Consider the following 16275-nt stretch of genomic DNA (forward strand, 5'->3'; position numbering starts at 1 on the left):
ACGAAACTCCGCCCCCTCTTAGCACACGGCAACAGGTAATGGCGTGTATTTATCGCAGGTGTTGAGACGTACGTAAGAATGGCAAAGGCCCGATTTGAGATATTTCATTTCAACTCATAAAACGGACTCCTGGGGCAATGAATGCTGCGTATCAATCTAGCATGCAATTGAAGTTCATCGCCAATGCCTATTCCTTTTCTTTTGTCCTTTGGCTGGACTTAAGAAAAAAAAAAAAAAGAGTGCATTTGTATAAGGGTATATATATATATATATATATATATATTATATATATATATATATATATATATATATATATATATATATAAGCGAAAGAAGGGAAATTTTAAGGGCTCGGTTTTCTTTGCTAGACGCCACCTTAATAAGAACAGACAGCAAAGCCAAGGACACACACACACACACACACATTGCCTATGGCCACGGCAATTCATTGACAACTCAGTGCCTTCTTTCTTTCCCAAACTGCTAATCCCTGGTGTGGACGCCAGCACTTCTGAATCGGAACGCACTATACTTACATATACGCGCAAACGAAGAAAACGCACACTCTCTCCACCATCTCGCGCGAGCGTGGTGCGCTCAGGGTCACGCTGACGCGGCGGCGCTTCTGCACGGCGTAGCAACAGTTGCGCTCAACGTTTTGAATGACATCTGCGTGATGAATTCGAGAGAGCAGCGCGCCCAGCAGCTGTATCGTTCCTTCGAGGCGACCTTTTTTTTTGTAGTCCGTATATCTCCCTAGGGCCACTCCCTTCCTCAAAAAGGCCACCAGGTGAGAGTCAATTTGCAAAAGTGCGAATGGCTGGTCACGAAGAGCCTCAACGGAGCACGACGCCAGAATGCAACCTCAGCAGTAGGTGGCGGCGCTTCCCTTTGCTCACTCGGAGGTTCAGCAGTGCTGCAGCCAATTGCGGCTGAACTAGCACGGCTCCCACGCCGGCGGCGCCCCCAGCGTGCCCTTGGCGGCGATCGCGCAGTCTGCGGGTCTCCCTCTCGTCTTCCACTCCCTGCTCGCGTGTGCGTACGAGTACGCACAACGTCGCGGCTCGTAGAATGGTTTCAAAGGATTAAGTCGGGAAAGCGCCGCTCGCCGTCTATGGAGGCCTCACGCACAAGCGAAGCGTAAAGCGGGCCATAAAAGTACACGTCGCCCCGTCAGTCAGAGAGAGACTAAACTTTGTGCAGAACAGCACGCGAGCGAAGCGTGCGTGGCTGGCTTTTCCTCATTCTATCGACGAAGGCCCGTTTTCTGCAGCGTCTTTCTGCAGTGTACTCACACAAAAATTTTCAGTAGCTTCTTTTTTTTTTTTTTTGGCGCCACATGAATGACCAAGTCTTCAAGATCCTAGAACGTGTACTGGCTAGCGTGAGTGCACCCTGAAAAATTAATTACAACGTTTTTAAAAGCTACTTTCGATCCCTAATGTATTCTGACGTCACGACCAGTATGAGCTCCTCGTCACGTGTTCTCGCAAGATATCGTGACGTTTCCACGGTCGCTCCGCTGCGTGGTTCCGTTGGTTACGCACAAGCGGCCATTTTGTACGTTTTGCTACCTGACGTCAGCCATACTGGTATAGGGTGGCTAGAAATGGGCAGGGGTAGGGTATAGGGTGGGCCCATTCTAGCCACTCTAATCCACCCTTCCAGGCTATACAGGCGTACTGTATAGCTTGACGCCACGCTAGTGTCGATGTCAGTAAGTGCCCCATGCGAAAATTGACTTTAATACCAATATAAAATACCTTGTCAGCATTTACTGAGCTTCAAACTTGCACTGAGCCGTCTCTGTATACAGGAGATTTGTATGACAAAGAAAACTAAGGTTCGAAAACTGTGTGTCAGTACCCCTTTAAACAGTTCGAACCTCGAGGGCGTTTTTCTTTTCTTTTTCTTTTTGGTCTGCCAGCAATAATTGTAAAGTACCCCCCGCGTGTCTTTCCTTGCTTTAATGCCGCGCGCCTGGTTCATTCAGGTCACGAGCGGTGTGCGCGCTATCAGCGCGACATAGCAATCTTTACAAGAAAGTAGCGAGCGCCGAGTTTCACGAAAGGGAACGCAAGTGAACCAGACCACTGTTGTAGAAGGAAAAAGAGAAACAAAAAAAAAGGAAATAAATTGAGCCATATTCTCAGGCACGATTAATCTCCGCGTGCTCAGGCACGTGGTTAATCTCCACGGTTAATCTCCAGCGCCCGTCCTGTGTCTCTCGTTCTACGTGGATGCCTGGTTTTGCCCGCTCTAACATATTCCCAAAATCTCCACGTCGTGGCTGTCCATCTCGGCTACATCGGTCGCTTTCATATTGAATGATCTGTGAATAGCCAATGTAGCCAATCGCAATGACGATCGCCATGTCATCTCAGTTGACGTACACATCACCAACGGTAACCTAAGGAACAAACAAAGAGAAACAGGAAAAAAAATAAAAGAAGGCGGGACTGCTGTTCCGACAATTTAAATAGCGAAGCACTTGAAGAGCTAAACATAAATTATCGGAATTACGGAGCAAAACACAATATAATTACGAGGCATATGGCGGGGCCGTGGCTGGGCATCGAGCAGCGTCATGGCACTAACCGATACGCCACCACTTCGTGCCACTGAAAAGCGAGGAGCACCATGCGGCTCCAGTTCCGTGCCACTTTAAATAGACAGTGCTCTTCTGAGCATTATTACAGCGAAAGCTGTTATGAGATCATTTCAACGGCCGTTTTTGGCGCCGTAGTTGTCCGCCGCCGCCGCCGCCGCCGCCGCCGCCGCCGGTGTCCGTAACCACTATCGCACGAAATAAGAAAAAAAAAGGAAATAAAACAATTCTAGGGTGGAACGAGGTTCGAACCTGGGCCCTCTCCGTGGGAGCCCAGTGTTCTACCTCGGAGCCATGCCGTTCTTTTTTTTATTGTCGGAGCCATGCCGGTGCTTGAAAGTGCTTTGCAAAAAGACCCTATACAGGCTTCATGTCGGGAAAGAACCACATTAAAGGGACACTAAAGGCAAATAACAATTTATGTCAGAGTGAAAGCCCAATGTATGACAACTTCTAAAACGGCAATATTATAAACAGCAGTGCCCTACTTACCGAGAAATTAAGCTAAATGTATCACATGATGAGCGCCACGAGTGGGACATTTTCGAAGTGATCCCGATGACGTATGGAAGTCGGCCTACAATAAATCACTAGTAATCAAACTAGCAGCAGTAAAAAAAGAACATTCCGAGCATCAAAAGACGTAATAAAATGCTGTTTGTTCGTTTCCGCTTGATTCATGGAAAAAAAAACCTCCGTGGCGTTGTCATGGGGAACGGCGCGCGTGGTTCAAATTTTCCGTTTTCGCCGAACCGCGCCTCGCCCGTCTCAGTGGTAGTTTCGGGATCGCGTACTGCCGTGCGTGTTTTGCGCGCTCGTGAAAGTCGCTATGACAAAGTTCGACAAAATGCCGCATGCGTGTGATATTGCCGGATGCCCAAATGGTGCACAACGCCAGTGCTGCAGCAAGGAAACCGGTGTGTCTTTTCACTGGGTGCCGCGGAATGAACCCTTACGCTCGAAGTGGCTTTGTCATGCCATTGCGCCAGTGTGCTAAACAGTCAAAACCTCTGCGTGTGTGCTCGCTGCACTTTCGTACTGAGGATTACGAGACCAACCGCAACTTGGTGAAGGCTTTGAATGTGCCCATCCGAGCAAGTCTTTGCCGCAGCGCCGTTGTTGCTACTGTGGGTCCCGCTACTTCCGCTCGGCTGCTACTAGTGTCGGCGGCCGCGCAGTAAAAGCGGGCAACGTTGGGCGCGGCAGCAGTGACGTATGAAAGTCGTATTTTCAGGCGGGAGATTTGAAGCGCGCTAACGCGATGCGGACCACTAAAAACGTGATTTTATTTCAAAATAAGCACTTCCTTGGCACAAAAGCAGCACTACAAGGTTTCTGGACCGCTATTTCAACAATCAACGTCGACTTAATATTTGCCTTTAGTGTCCCTTTAACATATGTAATGTAGTGTGGTCGAAGAGTAAAATAACAACCAGGCGTTACACAAACGCGAATTCTGTAACCAGGCGTCACACAATGCGAATTGCACAACGAGTGGGTTGTTGAATGCTTCCAACCCATTACAAAGGGCTCTGCCATAATTCTTCATCGTCATAAGCCACAGCATCAACAAAGTGCACATAATGCCTCACAGGTGTTTAGCGAGTACCACGGTTCTCCTCAGAATGACGAAAATTTGCATAGTGGCTGCTTCCCTACTTCACAAAAATTATGATGATTATAGCGTAGTGGGTTCCTCGCAAGTGCTCTATTATTGGTTGCCAAGGAAGCCCATAAGGCTCTCATGATCCATTTCCTCAGGCTCTCAATAAAGTTAACTCCCCCTCTCTTTCTCTCTCTCTCTCTCTCTCCGTTTCTCTGGTTAACGTATGTTATAAAGCGCGGTGGGACAGTTAAATAACGACCGGGCGTCACGCAATATGAATTACGTAACTAGTGGGTCATTTAAAGCTTCCAACCCATTAAAAAGGGCTCAGCCATAATTCTTCATCCCCGTCAACCGTCGAATCAACAAAGTGCACAAAATGCCTTACAGATGATACCGCTCTTCTCCGCAGAATAACGAATAACGTTGTGGTGGGTGCTTCCCAACTTCCCAAAAATTATGATTTGTGGCGTAGTGGGTACGTTGCTAATGTACTTGTATTAGTAGCCACAAAAGAGTTTATAACGGGCTCTAGAAATGCCGCTCTTCCAGCTTTCGCTGTGACTGTGCTGCGCTTTCCGCGCAGGCCTGTCGTTTTTCGCGCACCAATTGAACGCAATAAGTATCACAAACAATAAAGTCCTATTTCGATAACCGCGTGTCGTGGGAGAATATATGGTGGTGTGTCAACTTTTCGGCACGTGCCATCGCTCACGGGAAACAGCGGGTCCGTGCAACCCCTTCAACGATTTGTGCCGGCCGTTTCGGTCCGCGTAAGCGTATTTCCGCGGGCGATTCTTCGTGCAGATAAGAGCCACGCGGAGGCAGCCACTAATACATCAAGCGGCAAATGCGCCTGTTGTTTGCATCCGGTACGCGGCGGCGAAAGTGGAAAATAGAACGAAGCGAAGATCGGGATCTACAGACGTCGGTAACCTGTTTACGTGACCATTTGCGCTGAATGCATCGCGCCTTCGTCCAACCGACGTATATTCATTCTTATTTTTTAACATTTAAAACCAAAGAGCGTGCAGGCAGCGGCGCGTGGCGGCCGCTTCCGCCGGTCCTTCCCGGCAATCAGTGCGCAGGACGGGCAGCCGAGCAGAACCAACGCAGCAGCTGCAGAGACATGAAGGGTGACGTCACGGGTCGGCTCACCGGCGCTCGCTGGCGCATGCTGCGGCAGCTGTCGCCGCGTCATCTTCGCGACCTGAAGGCTTTTTGCACTGGCGCAACGAGACCTCGCGACATTTCTCCAGCTTTTTGTCAGCGTTTGTCGCGCAGATTACGAAACAGCGTGAAAATCCCACCGTTTAGCTCCTATCACCGCATCCCCTTGGCACATTATGAGAGAAAAAAAAATGCCCCCACCTCCCCGAAGGGAATCGTGAGGAAATGCGAATGCATTTCTTGCGCCGAGAGAGGGTACCGCTGCCGTCAGACATTCGCCTTCACCGACTTCTGCCATCGCCTTGAGAGGCGCCCAGCCAGCGAACGGTCGAGAGTGAGGCGCGAGCGGTCGGGAGAGTGGGGCGCAGGGAGGAGAGAGAGCGAACGGCGAGACAAGGAGCGGCGAAGCACTGCATCTACCCTCTCCTACACTCTCTAGCACCACATGCTCCGGTTGCTAGGGGCGAGGATAAGCGCCCGCAGCTGTTGCTATGGGAGAGGGCGCCGCGGACAACGCCGGACGCCTGACATAGCCCAACTAAGAAATGCATTCGCATTTAAAAAAATGAACGGCGGGGAGCGCCTTTTCGAACACGGTATCTTCCAGTCTACACATTACCCTGTGAGAAAATAAAATAAAAAAAGAGAAGACTACCTAGAACAAGGTCTGCGCTTCAAACAAAAAGCTTATGTAGCGATTGGTGTAATGCTAAATCCTGCGCTAAAGCCATAGCGTAGCCAGCGGGTGGCACACCGAGCCCGTGAACAGCCCCCCCCCCCCCCCCCGGATTTTTTTTTTGCCATGGCACACAGAGCACAAAATGACACTCGAAGACATCTGCCTGCCCGGCCCCCACTTCAAATCATGTAGGGTTTCCCCGGCACGAGTAGAATCTTGATAGGGAGATTCGCAAACTCGGTGTGCGACATGCGCGCCACTTTTTGCTGCGCTTTATCGACTTCCTGCTCGTTACGGCAGGTGAGATATCATACGTGTCATCTGCAGCGAGTTCCGTCAGATTGTTTCCCCCTCCGGATGTAGCGACGAAGGCGCCGGAGAAGCGCCGGTGGGAGGAGAAATCGCGTGCTTGGCAAGGCGGTGGCGCCCTCTCTAGCGCGGCGCGGGTGTCAGCCGCATGTTTTCGAAGGCTTTCTAGCAATCTTAAGTTAATTATTGCGATTACTTCTTGGTTATTTCTGTTAATTATATTATTTTAGACCATATTCGTTTATTGTAACCCGGTTTTGAGCGTTGCTGGCCTTGTTTTAGGTCTGTATTGACCATTGATCTTGAGCGTGATCACGCCATATGAGATCTACGGATGGACAAGCCGGGCCCACGCACTTAACAGCTAAGAAGCAGTTTCTGAAAGCCCACGAGATAGAATGGAGGAAGGCATGTTGTTGGACTAGTCGGTTCATGTTTCAGGAAAGTTTTAAACTACGCGATGAAGAGACGACAACAGGAACACATACACAAACAGGTGCAGGAGAAGATCTGCGCTTGTGTGTGTGTGTTTTTGTTCCTGTTGTCGTCCCGTCTTCATAGCTCAGTTTAAAACCTTTATAAAATGGAGATACCATATACGCTTCATCTGAAGTACACGTTTACAAAAGCGCTATATAGAAAAGGATTGCACTTGCCGATAAATAAATAAATAAATAAATAAATAAATAAATAAATAAATAAATAAAATGACACGTTCCCATGGAAGACGGGGTTTCTAAAGTTTTTTGCCTATCGCCATTAAAATATGAGCCAAAAACAGTGAACGAATGAGTCAATATGACAGCGACCGATAGGTTTAGGTTCACGTTAAAGAAACAAAAGGTGGCCATATTGATTTCGGAGTCTTCCATTACGGCGTGCCTCACCGTGATGTTCATTCATTCACTTCCTTGCTTCCATTGCGAACATTCAAGCAATACTGTGGTTTTGACACGTGAAGTCCTAGAAATTATATTATTATTATTATTATTATTATTATTATTATTATTATTATTATTATTATTATTATTATTATTATTATTCCTTCGCACATGATAGAGATGTCGCCGAGATCTGAATTCGGAAATATTTGTGCCCGATATGTGCGTGGAACTGAAAGTGATAAATATCCGGGTCAGCATCAAACCACTTGTCCGGAACGCTGAGTCACGACAACGGGCATCAGGGCGCTGCGGGTTCGCGTTGATAAGGACGCACTCGTACCGTCATTCCTGGCCGGCTGTGTCGCGCCGTCCGGACAAGAAAAGCCCCGACTGTCATTCCCATAAAGAATGAACGCCTCGATTCAATGGCCGAAACGACAGCGGCGCTTCATACGGGCACGCATTTCATTTCCCGCATGACATGTACAGTCGCACTCAATATGACTTGCAACACGGGAGGGCGTGGCCTCATGAGTTCAAAGATTGCGTATGGTCTCAACTTGTCTTCATTTCAGCAACTAAATGACATTTCCTCATTTGGAATCATCCCCGAGTGCGAGAACAGCGTTTAGTTATGGAAATAAGGGCTAGTGGAAACCGTGAGTCGTCTTTAAACGCGTGAGGCCACGCGCTCCCGTGTTGCAAGTCATATTGAGCACGACTGTACCTCAATACAAACGATGCCACGCATGTCGACGTCTATAGAAACGCGCAGTTTTCTGCCCCGTGTTGCCCTGGGATGACTGCGCAGCGTCAAAACAATGCAAACACTGCCAAGATTATAGTGAACACTTCTGGTGCAATGGTAATCTTTAAACAATCACAACGTGTTCATGCAGACCCGAGAATGTTCTGTGCATCGCATGCATAAGAAGAACGCACGAAAGTGGATATCATATATATAGATCCAGATCAAAACAAGAGAGAAATAAATGGCGCGATATCTTTTTTTTTTTTTTAACAGAATACTACACCGGAGCTAGCACGCACACGTTAAGACTTTTAAGTAACTATTAAGCTTGAAGTTTCGAAACAGCGATGCGGTCGGCTGCATCGGATTAGCCTCGAACGCCTGAGGTTAACCTCAACCTCAATGTAAGTATAGATGGGAGTTTTTTGCACTCCGCCTATAGGTGCCACAGTGGTTACGGTGCTCGGCTGCCGACTCGAAACACGCGGGTTCGAACACCATGATGCTCGAAATTTCCGGCGCCCTCCATGCGGCGTGCCCCATAATCATATCGTGGTTTTGGCGCGTAAAACACCAGATATTACAATTATTAACAAGGCAGCTGTTTATGCCAGCCGTTGGTTGTAATCCGTCAACAGAAAACCATCATCATAAAGAGAGGACAAAACTGGCACGTTCGTCCTCTTCTTCATCTTCCGCTTCGCTCACAGAACAAGTGCGCCGATCTGCCGAGCGCACGATTCTGATAACTCTGATGGGTGACAGAGAAATAAACAAGGAAATTCTTGGGGAGAAAACTGCCTTGACGAGGCGGGATTCGAACACGCGTACCCACGATCGAAGGCGCGCATCGTAACCACTCGGCTATCCAGGCACGCAAGCAGAGCATAACATAGCCTTGTATAGCATAGCCAGGGTGTGGAAAAGGGAAATGAGAGTGAGGAGGAGAGGGAGGGGAGAGAGTGAAGCATATAATAGAAATAGACAAAAAGAAAGGGAAAAAAGAACGAGAAAGAAATAGAAAGAGGAAGCTAGAAATAGAGAGAGCGAAAGAAATAGAAAAACAGACAAAAAAGAGATAGAAGAAACTGAGAGAAAGAGAACCAAATAGACAGAGAAAGAAATAAATAAAAAAAAAGAGCCGGGCATCGAACCTTCGGCATTGTGCTCAGCGCAGAACGGCCGAAACCACGTATGGTAGATCAGCGCTACCTTCAAAATCTTCCTCGAGCACGTCATTGGCTGGGGTTTCACGTGCCAAAACCACGACGTGATTGTGAGGCACGCCGTAATGGGGGCCCACCTGGGGTTATTTCAAGTGCGCCTGGGTCTAAGTACACGGGTGTTCTTTGCACTTCGCCCCCATCTAAACGCGGCCGCCGTGGCAGGGAATCGAACCCGCGCCCTCGAGCTTAGCAGCGCGACATCGTCCGTGCTAAGCTACCACGGCGGGTGCCTCGTGCACACCAGCAGTTCTCCGCATCCTGGCCGAGAACGACGATAAGCGCGGCGAAGAACCTAGCACTCGCAGGTTCTGAACCAGCATGCTACGCAACCGACGGCGAACGTGGACTCGAGAACAAATAAATTCTGCTCGCTGCGCATCTTGCAAGAACGGGCGGCCCGGCAAGCGGTCCCCGGATGACAGGGCCTCCCATTTTCTTCTCTTTAATCCCGAAAACGAGACAAACGAGTTTAGCACCACGGTCGCCCGTGTTAGCAGGAAGTCGGGCAGGGTTGGGTCTCGCTTGTTTGCGAGGTTGTTCGGCAGGGGCGAATAAAACACCGAGAAGAACACCGTCGTGGCGGCGTTCCAGTGCCCGTACCTTGCCGCCTCGTGGAGGTGACGCCGAAAGAGCAGTGGCCGCCAGTCATCGCCACAAACTACGCCGGTACACCAGCCACTCGGCCACCGCTGCTGCCCGTGGCTTTGTCATCTGGACACAGCTGCTCCACCTCGTCATCACTGTCGTCATCATAAAACATGGCGATGACCTCATCACCCACTTTTATCGTTCCAATCACCAAGTGAGATTACGCTTACTCATAGCTTACTGCTGTTCATCGCCATCTCCGGCGAGAATGAACCTGTCCGCTGTTCGACCCTCAGAAACTCGCCATCTGCTCCCCCGCCATGGTGGTCCAGTGGTTATGGTGCTCGACTGCTATCGCGGGATCGAATCCCGGCCGCGGCGGCGGCAATTCGATGTAGGCGAAATGCTGCCCGTGTACTTCGATTTAGGTGCACGTTAAAGAACACCAGATGGTTGAAACTTCCGGAGCCCTCCACTGCGGCGTCCTTCATAATCATATCGTGGTTTTGGGACGTAAAACCCTAAAAGTTATTATCAAAATGCTATACATCTGTCCTAGGGTCCTCTTCTGTTGAGTGTCGATCGAGTTACCATTATAGTATACTATAAAATGAAAGCCCGCCTGGGAAACCACGATATCTTTTTCTTTTATTTAGTTATTTACTTTTTATTTCTTTATTCATTCTAATTGTCCCGACGTGCGAGCGGCCCGCGGCGGCTCCTCCCCTGTAATGGAGTTTTCGGAGTCGCCCCACAGGGCCTGAATAAAGTTCATTGTCTGTCTGTCTGCGAAAAGCCTACACAGTTTCACACCAGCAAAGGAAAAAGACGAATATTCAAATATACGCCTCCCATAGGCGAGTCATTACGACCTTCGGAAAAAGCGAGGGACCCGTGCGACACAATGTTGCGTCTCTCATCACGTGACTTCTTTCTTGTGACTGCCAACTCTTTTCTTTCGTGCCTTATCGCTTTCAAGCTGTGCCGGGTGGACCGATAGGCAGACTGGCAGGAATTATCACGCGAATACGCCATTCAACCGACTTTACAACCGTTCGGGCTCCTGCGGACGAGGGTCTGCCACGCCTGTGGCCGAGGTTTCACGAACCGGAAAGAGACGCCGCAAGGGGAGGCCAGCGGCTCGCGCGACAGGTTCATTGCACACCAAGACATCTGCGAACACTACTCATCGCACTTTCGTCCTCGTTCCAGGGAATTTGCAATTATATGCGGTCAACTTCAGACAATACGACTAGATTGACTACTCCGACACTCAAACCCCGATCAATTTCCCGATGCCGGCTGTTATCATTGCGCATCCCTTTATTACAATCTGCACTGTACCTTTATGCAACAAGCCTGGTCTGCAGGACGATGTTCTCCTCTGGGCCGTGGAGGTAATAGAGCTCTACCGTGTGTAGATGTACTCTCGCTTACCACATCCATGGCCTCCCACCCTCAGACATTGATGCCAGGCGTGTTTCAGAACGCCACCACGCGCTCACAATTTCAACACGCGCGACACGCTGACGCGTTTTCAACACACGCGACCGACTTCAGTGCATGCGGATTGTTGTTCGCCGGCTGAATGGCCCGTTTGGAGGAGGCTAAACACCACCTTGTCGGGCACGCTCGACAGGCTCGGCCAGAAAGGCATCAATGACACACGCGTAAAGGAAAAGGCTGGACTTGTACAGCAGCGGGCGAAGAGATGAGCGTGTTCTTTTTCCCTCTCGTCTCTTTTGAGCACTTGGAGCAGAAGAAGAAGATTGTAGATTATCCGAACCGCGAGACAGCCGCGCCAGCGCTGTAAAAAGAGCGTCGTGGAAGCAGCTACAATTCGCTCGTTTTGAGGAGGAAAGAGACACGCTGTTATCAGCAATAAAGAAATAAATAAGCAGAGACGCCAGCCGCGTCAATGACAGCCACCAGTTGGATCGCAGCTGCGCGGCTTCGTGACGAAACGCATGCAGAGGCAACGGGAGGACCGAGATCAGCCAGTCATAAAATTGAAGGGAAAAGCGTTTCAAAAAGAAGAAGTAAGCGCCAGCAGTTGAATTTCCTCTCGACATGGCCGCACAGCAGCAGCGCCGAACGAAGGCTCCGCGAAAACCGCTGGCGTCCGTACGCCGATGGCCGCTTCCACATCGCCAATGAAAGCGGCTCTTTACCGGAGCGACGACGTGTCCGTGACCCCTCAGACGAGTTCAAGCAGTTTTGCGATGCGACTGCTAAAGTGGCCCGACAAGACGAGAGCGGCGTTTACCCGCTGCCGCATGCTAATCGCGCCAGCGACCATGAGGAGGAAAGACGGTCATCTGAGGACGAGCACTGACCGTAAACTGCAGACAACGGCACTTAACGCAAAATGTGGTGTGCTAAAGGTGCCGAAATTTCTCGCACATAGCACACACAGGAAGGGATGGAATACACCAGCTTCCATTACTCTTTAAAAACACCCTCGGCCTTTCTTGGGAGGCTGAGGCCTACTCGTCCGAGAACAAATATTATTATAGTAATATAAAAGATGTCTGAAAAATGTGCTCGAAAATCCGCCCCCTCCCCCCCCCCCCTCTCTCTCTATCTCCTCCAACCGCCGACGAAAATTTCTGGTAACACTCCACTAAGCACCGTTCAAAAGCTGCAGTTGCTAAACTTGTGTTTTTTTCCAGACACTGCCTTGAGATAGCTGCCCACCCTAGATTAACGTTTACATTTTTGCTCAAACAAAGACGAAAGGTTACCAGTAGAATACATAATGACGGGCTCTGCTGCCAATTGAAAACAATTTCATACGGCACATGCGCGGACAAGTGTCTGAAGTCATTAACGAGTAGTTATCATCGCAACCATCACTTACTGCTTTCTTGCGGAAAGCCAGGAGGAATACGCAGGACAGAGCGACAACTGCGTCAATGCGCTGTTAAAGGAACATAATTACTGATTGTCTGAACATAATTAGTGACTGACCCCACCTTACTTCATTTCGTATATTTCCTTGGCAAAGCATCCATTGCGCGAATCGAGAGCGCCCTTCCCACAGGCGCCTAGTTCATTATCCTCCCCACTATGTAACATATTAACAGAAAAGGCTTTCAGTTCAGCGCTTGTGTCCTGTAATTGTTTCATCGTTGTACGTGTTCGAGCGGCACAAAATGACGACTCAAAATTTGGTGCACATTATAGAAAAAATTGTCCATTCATGGCAGTTATTGCCAAGATAAGTGAATAAATGCTGTATTTGAATATTATTATTATTACATGAAGCAGATTTCGTTCCGACCTGCCCGGCACAGGCCAAGCGAAAGTCCTGTTGCACGCGTTCCGATGAAACGGGAGATCCCGAAATAATGGGGGCGTGGCATGTCTGTCTCATAAGTAGCGCTGTGGCCGTAGTGAGCGTGCCATGCAGAGAAAAAAAAAAAAGAAAGCAAAACCCCTTGACAAGCATTTTAAGATCACAGTGGACATCTGCAGGTACACGGGCGCGTATGTACGAACTGTTAATAATATATTGTCGTCAGTGATAATAATTACTAAGTAAACCTTACATGCACCACGGCTTGCCTCTGGAGCTATTTGCAGAAAATATCACATACTCCGTACTCGTAGCAACACATAAATTACGCTTATATTCCGAAGGTCAGTACAATTAGTGATGTCTAAATACGCAAAATACAATGAAAACAAAGCAAGGTAACTGCTACAACAAATACACTGAATCAGCGCAGAAAACGATGGAAACGCATAGGCCACAGGGATTGCCGGTGATATCCAACGACAACACTGCCCTGCTGCAAACTTGCCGCCATCCACTTAGAGCGCGCGTGCTCGTAAAAGCCCGAAGGTCGGCACGCGACATTGCCTTGAGTAACGGGAAGGACCATTTCGCTGAAGGGTAGTGCGACGGCCGAACATTGCAGCTCTTCGCTAACATCGGGAAGCGCACTTCGCGTCAGAGCGGCGAGCAAGCCGACGTGGTATTGCCGAGGTTGCATTTCGTTCGAAAAGCGAGATGACCGAAATTGCATTGCGAAGACAGCAAACCGGCTGTTAGCACTAACTTCTCAGGAAAAACATCAGTTGGGCTCATTACTTTTAAATCGTATGCAAGCCCCGCCGCTCCCCAAACATTTCTTGACACCCACCGTATGTAGACGTATATTAATACACCTACGACTTGCAAAAAAAAAAAAAAAAAAGTGATTGAAGACCTTAACCGTAGAGGGCTAAACTAGAATTGAAGATAAACATCCAAAGCACAACGTTTCCCGAGAGAACGAGATTCACGTTTGGCAACCGGACCATGGAATCTGTACAAGAGTGTGTGTGTGTGTTTATATATATATATATATATATATATATATATATATATATATATATATATATACACACACACACACACACACATACACACACACACACACACACACACACACACACACAGGCATAATATAAAATATCGGAGGACAGCAGAATGGATCAGAGAACAAACAGCGGTAGCCGCTATTTTTGTTGCCACTAAGTGAAAAAAGTTGACCTGAGCGGATCACGTAATGTGTAGAACAGATAATCGATGGTCAGTGAAGGCGAATGAATGGATACCATTGGATGGGAAACGCAACCGAGGGCGGCAGATAGTTACAAATGTGTGGCGATTAAATTAAGGTCGCAGGCGTAAAGTGTAATCAGCTCGCACAATACAGCGTTAGGACAGGCCTGCAGTGGACACAGCGTACGCAGTTTATGACAATCGCAGGTGCAGAAACCGCACTCCTCCATCGCTGCTAACCCTGTACAAGATCCTGGTTACGCCCATGGTGTGAAACCTTTCGCCTAAACGAAACCGCATACTCATCGAAGAGGACTACATTTTGTTCAGTTAGCGCTGGCAGGGGCAAAGTACTTAATAATGAGCGTGGCCCTCACGTAGGCAAGCTCCTTTTAGCTACAGTACATCATCGATGCTCAATATGTAAAGATCAGAAACAAGCATGGAACAGAACAGTACACCTGTTCCAATGGCTTGAAAGCACGACGAACGACCAAAGTTCCGCCGCCTTCTACGCCAATTCGGTTTCGCGCGATTTTCTTCACGCACCACCCACACTGCACCTACGGCTACACAACACGCAGGGCCTTCCTGTGCGATCGTTTGCGAATGCAAAATATTGCATCGCGCAAGCCCTAAGCGCACTGCACTCCCGGACGATATGATCATGCACAAACACGCGAAGCTCTCGTATAAACCCCTCCGCCCACGCAGACAAGGCGCGCGTTCCGCGCTTTTATCCTTTTTCCAAGCGAGAGCGGTGAGATGTTTTGGCACTGCGCCTACAACCACGTGCGCCTACAACATGCAAATCGAGCGCCGCGGCAGCAGCACGAAGCCGGCCAGGGTGGTTGCCTTTTAAAGTGATGCAACAGGTGAGCCCGGCATGCGGGGGGAGCGAACGTGCCGACGCCGAACGAAGGACAACTCACCGTGTGACGCTGGTGACGATGACGTGACGTGTATCCGCATGAAGGTGACACAGCCACCACCGCCTGCTGTTAAAAGCCAGGCGAATTATTCGACGAGGAAACGAGGATGACCTTTCGCACACAACACTTCTGTTTGAAGCCGCTACACTTCACTTCAAAACACGCACGCACAAATGCGTCACTGCCAGTCGACGCCCACCACGGACTCGCAAGCCCTTTAGCAGCAGATCACCGGTGTATTGTCGGATGACAACACTCAACGGGCAACCACAAACATCAGCAAGAGACGAAAACTTGAACAACCGCTCGCCACGGCGGCATCAGCGAAAGTGTTGCAGGTGGCGCCCCAAGCGGAGCGAGAGTGAAGCAAAAAAGTACACAGACCATATTTCCGGTCGAGCCTACTCTGGCAGCTCGGGGGAGATCGGGTGAAGTTGCAGCGGCGGCCTGCAGAAAGAAGGCATGTGCGATGCCTCTCGGCCTCTCTGCTAGCGACGGCGGACTTGTTGCTCAGTGGTGCTTCTTCTGCCTGCTTCATTAGTCGTACGGGTCGTACGTAAGATCATTTCGTTAAGACGCTGAACGGGACGTTTCATTAAGAACAACAGCACGAAGATGGTGGACGAGCTGGTCACAAAAAAATGAAAAAAGAAGAAAAAATTCGGCAGATCCCACGTACCGTGGGAGTCGATGCTATGCGAAGCATGCGGCGGGTAGGTGACTGTGGCGTAACTTTTTTTACTGAGCCACACCTTACAAAATGACGCTAAAGATTTGTATAAATTTTATACGCACACATATATATCTTGAAGAGCCGCATATGTGTTGTATAACCAGCTGTTTACGATTGGGTAACGCTGCCAATGGCAACGTGGGTATTACCAACACCAGAAGCGGTAAGTTGATATGTAGTGCTTATACGTGTCCCGAGAACGCACGCACGTTTCACGAACCCGTGTGCATGTGTGCA

At 49.1% G+C, this 16275-nt stretch overlaps 1 long non-coding RNA gene across 1 annotated transcript in view; it reads right to left on the reverse strand.

Moving 5' to 3' along the window:
* LOC119382475 (uncharacterized) overlaps positions 1-15959 on the reverse strand; it is a 101689-nt gene extending 85730 nt beyond the window's left edge. Inside the window, exon 1 of the long non-coding RNA XR_005181542.1 lies at positions 15306-15959. This is a non-coding gene — a long non-coding RNA (uncharacterized LOC119382475). The remainder of the gene's footprint in view (positions 1-15305) is intronic.
* Positions 15960-16275: the final 316 nt, after the last annotated feature.

Source organism: Rhipicephalus sanguineus, chromosome 2, assembly GCF_013339695.2.
Source record: "Rhipicephalus sanguineus isolate Rsan-2018 chromosome 2, BIME_Rsan_1.4, whole genome shotgun sequence".
Classification (NCBI taxonomy): domain Eukaryota; kingdom Metazoa; phylum Arthropoda; class Arachnida; order Ixodida; family Ixodidae; genus Rhipicephalus; species Rhipicephalus sanguineus.